Genomic DNA, 8,870 nt, shown 5'->3' with positions numbered 1-8,870 from the left:
ATTTTGTCTTCATAACCCCTTTAACACACCGTCTGTTTCCTATTTGGAAATTGTGATTTTATATCTTACAGGCAGCGGAAGTCGTGGTACACCTTTTAAAAAAATGGCGAGAATCACTTGCCACAACGTTTAACTTGTACGTTCGGCATGTTTTGACACCTGCCGCGCACCCTTGTTGAATTTGCATGGCACGCTGAATCTTTCTTATTCCATTAAAAAGTATTTGCCCAAAAGTATTCTTGGCCGACCGCTTGCGACCCAAGCGCAGCGTATGGCTTCAACATACCGCGTCTGGTAATATTTTTACGCCTGAGCACATATTCCCCCGCCTCGAATGTTGGCGTTTTGTATGAAGGTCGACGATAAAAGCCACGAAAAATCGTTTGTAGGTAGCGAAATTCTATCAAAAGGGGTAAACCAAAGGCGCCTGAAAAACTTTGCCAGTTAGATCAGTTCTTTTCACTGGGTTCAGTAGGGACGCATGAGACATGCCCGCTTGCGCGCGCCACACCACACGTGATCGGCCAACTCGCCGTCCTATAGGCCCTAAACACGTAGGCGTAAAACCACCACCTTGCGAAGGCTGGACAAACCCTGTAAATCGTTTCGTGTATTGGCGGTGAGATGTTTGAGTGGCGCCCCCTGGATTTGACGTCAGCTTAGGGACCCGCTCCGCTGTCGTCTGCTACATTCGCCGCGCTGCTACACCCGCGCCGCGGTCGTCCGGTTCTGACTGGCAGCAATGCCTTTGCTAGAAATCGCCCGCTTTGATGCTTTGGTGCTTTAAAAAGCGTGTTTTCAATCAGATTCTGACGGCTCTGAATAATTTCAAGCTTTGTCCCGCACAATTTTACAACACACGAGGAGAGAGAGAACAACTTTCAGAGAGCATCGCTCAGACGTAACTCGCCCTCGTCCTATCTAGCGTATTTGCGAGTTTCAGCGCTCAGAGCTCCTCGATAAGTAATCAAAATGCGTAGGCTTCCCTTAACTATTTCTGAGATGCTCTTATGAAGACTCAAGAGTCTAATGCTACGCATCAAGCAGCGGGTCGCACAGCAGGAAATAAAACGGGTGTTTTCTCTTTCTTTCGTTGTTGTTAGATGAACTTTTTTTTTTTTTTTCTGTGCCCAACGCATTCACTTTCTGCACCGTCCTAAACGTCCTAGGAGGTTTGGGGATGTTTGCGAGGCTCACAAAGTTCGTGTGAATATTCAATGCAATAAGATCTGTGCTACGGCGCAGATAACGTTGTCCACAGTACTCGAAGGCGGCTTTTGTGGACCTAATTTCTATCGAACCATCGATATCGTAACGAACTCGATCTCAACCCGAAAAGTTATGACATGATTACGGTGTTGAAAACTTGATATACTTGCTAACTAACGCAATAAATAGTATACATGCCAATTTTCAGTATAACACAATTCGAAACCAATGAATATGTCCAGACAGCTCTTTATTGTTTTCCAACCCCTTCAGTCGCAAAGAACAAGTCCTGGCCTACCCGGGATGACGTTCTGTGAATTGAAGAATGAATCTTACTCTCTCGTCTTGGACTGAGGAGCCTGCCCACTAACCAGCTCTATTTTACTGTTTTCTCCTCCTCCTGGTCCTCCCCCTCTTCAGTGCAGTTTTACTATAATGCCTGTCTGAATAGTGGGATGATATGGTTGTGGCAAATGTACCGAAATATCCCTCCAAATATGAAAAAAACATAGTCTTACTGTATGCTTGCCTTACAGGTTACTCGTTTTGCTCAATAAGCCTGCATACTGGTTAGAAGCCAGGTAGAAAACCAGCACGCGCCTATACACACAGCAGGTTATTTGGAAATCAACCTACATTATTTGTGCCCCATAGTGCATGTCGGCACACTTTCATGCCGTGACAACGTAAAGTGACTTGATACAATAGTTTCGAGTGCTAGGCAAGATTGCCAAATCTGTTTTACCTGACATGCGATTAGCTGGAATCGTAATGCCTTCTGCCAAAGCCGACAGCCCCGAAGGCCTGGAATTAGTTTTGGTCTTCCATTTTCGCTGTTGTCTGTTGTCAGCCTGCGGCTGTTACCTTTGTTCGAAAGACTGCTGAACACAGAGGCTGACGCCTAGTTCCGACTCTTCGCGCTCCGCACAGGACCAGCTTCGCAGCAATGCATGGGCGACGCCGGCAATGTTTTTTTTCCGGAGCGGTATCAAAAACTATACTTAAAATCACGCCTTGAGCTAGTTTACGCTATTTTAAGTCTTTTGTAACGAAAAAAAAGTTGCGCATTCGCGAGATCTGCTGCGGACAAGCACAAAATCTCAACCGCGCGCAAAGAAACAGCATAGAGAGCGAGCCCGAGTGAAGCAGACGACAAATGCGAGAATCCCTAAGCCGACGTCACGGAGGCGCGCTCCGCAGCGCCGCCCGTGGTCGCGCTCACCGCCAATAGTTTTCTTGAAGTGGCGTTGGCCGGCGGACACTACCAACGTCATCTCACTACTCAGGGCGGGAGCATGGGAAAAGGTTAGCCGATGCGTCGGACTGGGCTAGTTGGTACACGTTTGATTAGATGAAAAACCACCGGTAAACAGAAGACACAATTAGACGAGACGAAAATGACAGGACAAGCTAGCTTGTCGCGTCGTTTTCGTCTAACTGTGTCCTGTGTTTAGCGCTGGCTTTTCATATAATCAAACATGTACCAACTAGCCCAACTAGGCCAGTATGGGGAGTGGGAGGAGAGAGCAACATGAGAGTGGCTGTTTGGACATGCCATGGTGGGCTGACGCGACACTGGAGTCATGGTGGTACAGGGAAAAAATGCCTCCAGCATGAAACCGCGTTGCTAGGCGACGCGTGATTGGCTGCCTGGGCCGCTTCCCGTGACGTTTTCCCACGAGGATCCAATCACGTGAGACCATATGGGAAATCGACCCACCGGAAGTTTTTTAAGGTTTGCCCAGAGATAGGCTTCTGCTTTGCTACCTCCTTTCCTCTCAAAGCGGGAGATTTTATCCGTGCCTCAAATGGTATTCCGTTGCCTTCATAATTTCACGGAAGACATCGTCTCCACCGAGAACTCAGTTCAAAAGTGGTAGTTCAATGTAACGCGATGTTACGGGGTTACGCAACGCTAGAAATAGTTTTGTGCAATGGAGGGCGAGCAAACGGTGTTCGAACAGAACAGCCATTTAGGAAGGTAGTGCTTCTGAAGTAAAATTAATGTAACTTTACCGATCGCAGACCTTGCCTACCCAAAATTGTTGTGTATATTCGTTGGTAATTATTTCGTGTTCGTTAAGCGAGCCATACTTTTCAGAGTGGTGAGCTGGGCAAGTTGGTATGGCGTCCTTCTGGGCAACAGCGCGAAAAAAGACTTGGACGAAGGGAACGGACAGGACGAGCGCTCATACTTTTCATACTCATCATAATCATACTTTTCAATTGCGATACGTATCCTTCCACCTTACGGGATTGATAAATGCCTTCCCAGAATATCAACTTGCCCAAAATACTTGTAAAAACATTTCAATGCCCGTGTACTTGTATCTGTATTCACCGAAATTTTGTTTGGTATGTCTGTGGTATCTCTGATTTACTGAGATATCCCGGTGAGTCAAAGATAAATGTGGCCTCAGTATCCGTATTTTACGCTTGCAGGACATCCATCGCGAGATTTATATTACGTGGTACTTTTTGGGCATCTCTGTTCAGCCCTGACTACCAGTTCGTCTTAGCGAGAGTTCCCTACTAGGGCGCCTCGTTTAACAAAGCGTTAATTTTTTATCCCCCTCCCTTTATCTTGTAATTTTTACTGCATGTTACAAAGAGAGAATTAATAAAGCTCTGGCGGATGCCATGTTCCGCATGTAGCATCTTGATGGCGGTAAGCTTGCACACACCTCTCAGAATTGACACGCAAGTCGGCACATGCCACGGCACTCATACGACTTCGAGATTGCGGCGCACCCAGAACCTTCTTGCGCATGCGTGGGCTCCCCGCGGCGGCTCTTTGCGTCTCACTCATCGCCTCTCCGACTCAGCGACAAGCTTGTGTATGTTTGACTCTGCTTCAAATTGCGACGGCACTTGTTTTGACCGTTGCAATAGGCTCGCGTGTTGACGAGCCAGGCAGTGCGTCTTCGGGCTACGCGCGGGGCGTTTCTCTGCCCGTTCGAGTTGTCATTCTGCTGCCTGTACCGTCGCTTTTCTCCAGTCGGCATTAAATTTGGCTTTCGGCTCTGCGCCTTCGGAACGGAGGCAATCCTCCTGCAGCCGGTCGCCAACCACGCTACCGCGAGGAAACGGGGGCCGTACTTGTACGCCTTCGCCTTGTAACAAGAGTAATCTGTTGTAATAGCCGCGGTGACGTTCCGCTGCCAGGAAGTGGCTAGCATTCGTTGCGGGTGGGCAGATCACAGGCAACGAAGACTCGCACGAGAATGAGCGCCTAACTAGGCTGTACCACTCACCGAATCATCGTCGTCTCCCATAGTGCAGCTGTTTTCCCAGGGGCGATGATGCAGCACTAGTTGGGGTAGTCAGGGGGTCGGCTAGTTGGCACCGAAATAAAAGCGGTTGTGGCTTCGTTCGCCGCTTGGCCGGTCCGCGGGTGGTTTGTAGCTTCTTCTTCCTCGTCCACATGCACGCGCCACTAACCCCGATGATGATGACAGCTAGTTGAAGGTAAGACAACCAACTGTACTCAATACCGTCTTTTTTCCCGCTGAGTTGTTGTAAGACATGCGGGCCGTCGTCCAGCCGTAGGCGTTATTGACGCGAAGGGTAGGATGCCCAGCCTATAAAATGGCGTGTCCTCAATACCGTCTTTTTTCCCGCTGAGTTGTTGTAAGACATGCGGGCCGTCGTCCAGCCGTAGGCGTAATTGACGCGAAGGGTAGGATGCCCAGCCTATAAAATGGCGTGTCAAATCTGCTCTATATAGGGCGCGTTTCAATTTGCCCTTTAGACGGCTTTGTTGCCGTCTTCGCGGACAGTCCGCCATGTTAAGCCCGTTCCAATTCCAACGAAGCAGTCAAAGAAGACTGCTTCGAGGAGACAGCCATGGAGGAAGATGGAGACAGCATCGAAGTCAGCAACGATGCAGGCTACCTTCCACCTTCCTGTCTTCTGAAAAACGACGCCAGCGCCACCTTTTTCGTAATGATGTTGTTACAAATTAGCTCGTTCTCATATTGAAATATTTAGTATAATTTACTAGTGGTAAAGACGATTTTGTTTTATTTTTATATCATCATCATCGTCCCCAGCCCACTACGCCCACTGCAGGGCAAATGCCTCTCCCATTAATCTCCAATTATCCCGGTCCTGTGCTAACTGCAACCAATTTATCCCCGCAAATTTCTTGATCTCATCTGCGCATCTAACTTTCTGCCGCCCCCTGCAACGCTTGCGGATTCACTCTGTTACCCTTAATGACCAACGGTTATCTTGCCTTCGCATTACATGCCCTGCCCACGTTCATTTCTTCTTAATTTCTACTAGTATGTCTCTAACAGGCGTTTTTTTCCCTGAACCACTCCGCTCTCTTCTTGTCCCTTAATGTTACACCTATCATCTTCCGTTCCATTGCGCGCTGAGTCGTCTTCAATTTAAGTTGAACCCTCTTAGCGAACCTCCAAGTTTCTGCCCCGTATAGGTGAGTACCGGTAAGATGCAGCTGTCATACACTTTTTTCTTCAGGGACAATAGTACGCTGCCATTCATTATCTGGGAATGCCTGCCGAATGCACTCCACCCCATTCTTATCTTTCTAATTATCTCTGCCTCATGGTTGGGATCCGGGGTAACAACTTGGCCTAAGTAGATATATTCGTTTACCACTTCCACTGCCTCGCCACCTATCTCAAACCGCTGTGGTGTCCCGAGGTTATTGATAATTACTTTTGTTTTCTGAATATTAATTTTCAGCCCCACGGTTCTACTCTGTTTGTCCAGTGCGGTAAGCATGCTTTGCAATTCATCCCCCGAGTTACTTAGCAAGTCAACGTCATCAGCAAATCTGGGGTTGCTGAGGCATTCTCCATTAACCCTTACTCCCCGTGACTTGTTCCCAATCCAACGTTCTGAATACCTCTTGTAAACATGCTGTGAATAACATTGGAGAGATTGTGTCTGCTTGTCTGACGCCCTTCCTTATAGGTATTTCACTGCTCTCCTTATGGGGGATTATAGTAGCTGTGGAACAACTGTAAATATCCTCTAGTATTCTTACATAATGCTAGTCTATACCCTGGTTCCGTAAAGCCTGAATGACTGCTGATGTTTCGATCGACTCAAATGCTTTCTCGTAATCTATGAAGGTAATATATATAGGGGTTCAATATACTCCACGCACTTCTCTATCACGTGATTGATCGTGTGAATATGATCCATTGTTGAATAGCCTTTACGGAACCCCGCTTGTTCTTTAGGTTGATTGAAATCTAAGGTGGCATAAATTTTGTTAGCGATTACCTTGGTAAGTACCTTGTAGACGACTGACAGTAAGCTTCGATTTTTATATCACGTAATGTTTGTACTAATAATGGTAATATTATTTACGAAACCTACGGCTCGCGTTCCTCAACATTTCTGCAACGAGGTTGTCGTCTGCGTTGGTGTTGCGTTCGTGATCACTGCGCTGTTGCCATCCTCATTTTTTAGACGTCTAGTGTCTACCAAGCTGTACGAGAATTGGAATGCAGCCAAAGTGCACGCCTAAGCCGGTTGCGAAGAGTGGGAATAAAATTCTTCGAGAGCACTTACGTCTGCTTACGTGCCTTGGATGTCGTTGTTGTTGTTTTATCCATTTATTTTAGACAATTAAAAACTGCTTTGGATGGCACGGCAAAAGGCAAACAAAACTGCCTGACGGGGCCCTGCCGCCCGTAACAATCACACGCGCAGCGGGATCACAAGGAACAACAATTACAGGAAGAATATAACAAAAATAAACAAACAAAACAAAAAATGCAAAAAGCGAGTTACGTACGTTCGCCAAAACAAAAGGTGCACACTGGCGTAACCATACCAGATCATAATAATGTGAAAGCATTATGATGATGATTATCAAATGCGCTTCACCGCGTTTGTGTCATGCTCGTCCCACGAGGCTTCCATAAAAAGCGCAAAAACTCCCCTGCGAGTTGTTTACATGATACCTAGTAGTAGTAAACGTTTATTGGAGCAAAAGGGAAAGGGAAAAGGGTGTTGGTGAAGCATCCCTAGTCCAGGATGCCTGTTGACCGGGCCGACTCAATGGCCCGAGAAACCAAGGACCTCTGGCGGGCCGCATTTTCTTTTGTTGTCCGATGCGTCACGCGGAAGCAGGGTGGCCGCCTCGTTCGCGTCTACTGAGACGTTCACTGCTCGGACCCCGATCCCAAACTGTCCACCGTGCATCGTGAGCTTACTGGACTGAAATGATGTTCGAATAGAAACGAGGCGCTCGGTAATTTCGTCAACGGCGCCGAGGCGCGTGTCGTGGTGGTCAGAGAGAACCGTTGATGCGAGAGAGCCGACGAATTTTGCCGTCTCGCAGGGAACCTTCGCACGTACGTGAGCCACAGCAGAAAGTTTGCGACGTCTCTGTCAGATTAATGCTTGGACTAGCGCGTCAAGGTGGTTCGAATGCCCTTTTGTGACGTTGGATTGAAACCACAATCTGTCGCAGACGTTACGCGACGTTCTAAACTAGTCTTCGAAAACTCTCTCCTGAAACACAGATTGAAGGCGGGCCAGTTGGTACATAACTGAGTTAGAAAACAGCGCTGGAAACAGGACTAAAGAAAGGGCACACAGCGCCCTGTCTGTGTGCTCCTTCTGTAGTCTCGTTTCCCGCGCTGTTTTATAACTCTTCTGTAAAGTACTTGACGCGAGGGTGCTCTCACAGTTGTTGGTTGCTGATGAATAAGGGCGTCGGCGTGTTGCAGAAGGTGCTGCCATTTTCTGCGCCTTTGTCACGTTTCGCTTGTTGTTCCTCGTCCAACTGAGCTCTTCGTTGATTGGCTACACATTTGCCCATCAACAAGCCTGTGCCACTTCCCAGGCTGCTGAGAAGTTACCGGCGTTCTTTCAGGCCCATCGGTCACTTTCCACGATATCAACGCAGTATTATAGATTGAACCGGTGACATTATCGTGCCCCACAACAAAAACTTTCCACATAAGACGAAAGAACCCCCTGCCTGCATGCTTCAAACCAACACTTTACGCTCACGCAACCACCCGGTTTTATTCCACGTACCGTAATCGTTGCTCAGCAGAAAGACAGTATTGCCCACAACCAGGCAACCTAGGTGCGCACACGTTTCCCCTCTCCCCTCCCCTTTTCACAGCTGCGGGAAAGCCTGTCGACCAGCGGACAGCTGGCGACCCCGCTTCTTTAGGTATCGGATCTAAGACCGCCCGACCGTCCTATCGACATAACAGATAAATGAATGTTCCTACCGTTGCCAACATCCACCCCCACTACATTGCAATCTCAAAACCGCGAATAATAATTTCAGGCCACGTGATCTCCTTTTACATACTGATACACTACTATTCTTAACAATATGCTGGTTATGATTTCAGAAAAGGGGCTGCATGCATCGTGCACTTTTACTCGGTACCATGCCCGCCTGTGCTGCGTGTCAGCTCCGTATCTTCCGTTCCTCCGTACACAGAATGGTCACTTGTTGCGATAGCGTACCCCCGCCGAACGGCGATTGGGTGTAACATCAGTATTGCTGGACAGCCAAGCACATCAAGGTCACGTCACTCCGCGAGAATGGCAAGAACACAGAGAATGATGCAGACAAAAAGTTTTATTGTAATCTGTAAAAAGCAAAAATCCTCAAATTTGGCCTTTTGAGGGTCGTCAGCGAAAGCTCGGGC

Source organism: Haemaphysalis longicornis, unplaced genomic scaffold (genome assembly GCF_048455015.1).
Source record: "Haemaphysalis longicornis isolate Haplotype H1 unplaced genomic scaffold, Haemaphysalis longicornis Haplotype H1 scaffold_2, whole genome shotgun sequence".
NCBI classification, from domain to species: Eukaryota; Metazoa; Arthropoda; class Arachnida; order Ixodida; family Ixodidae; genus Haemaphysalis; species Haemaphysalis longicornis.
Note: the sequence above shows the minus strand (reverse complement) of the source record.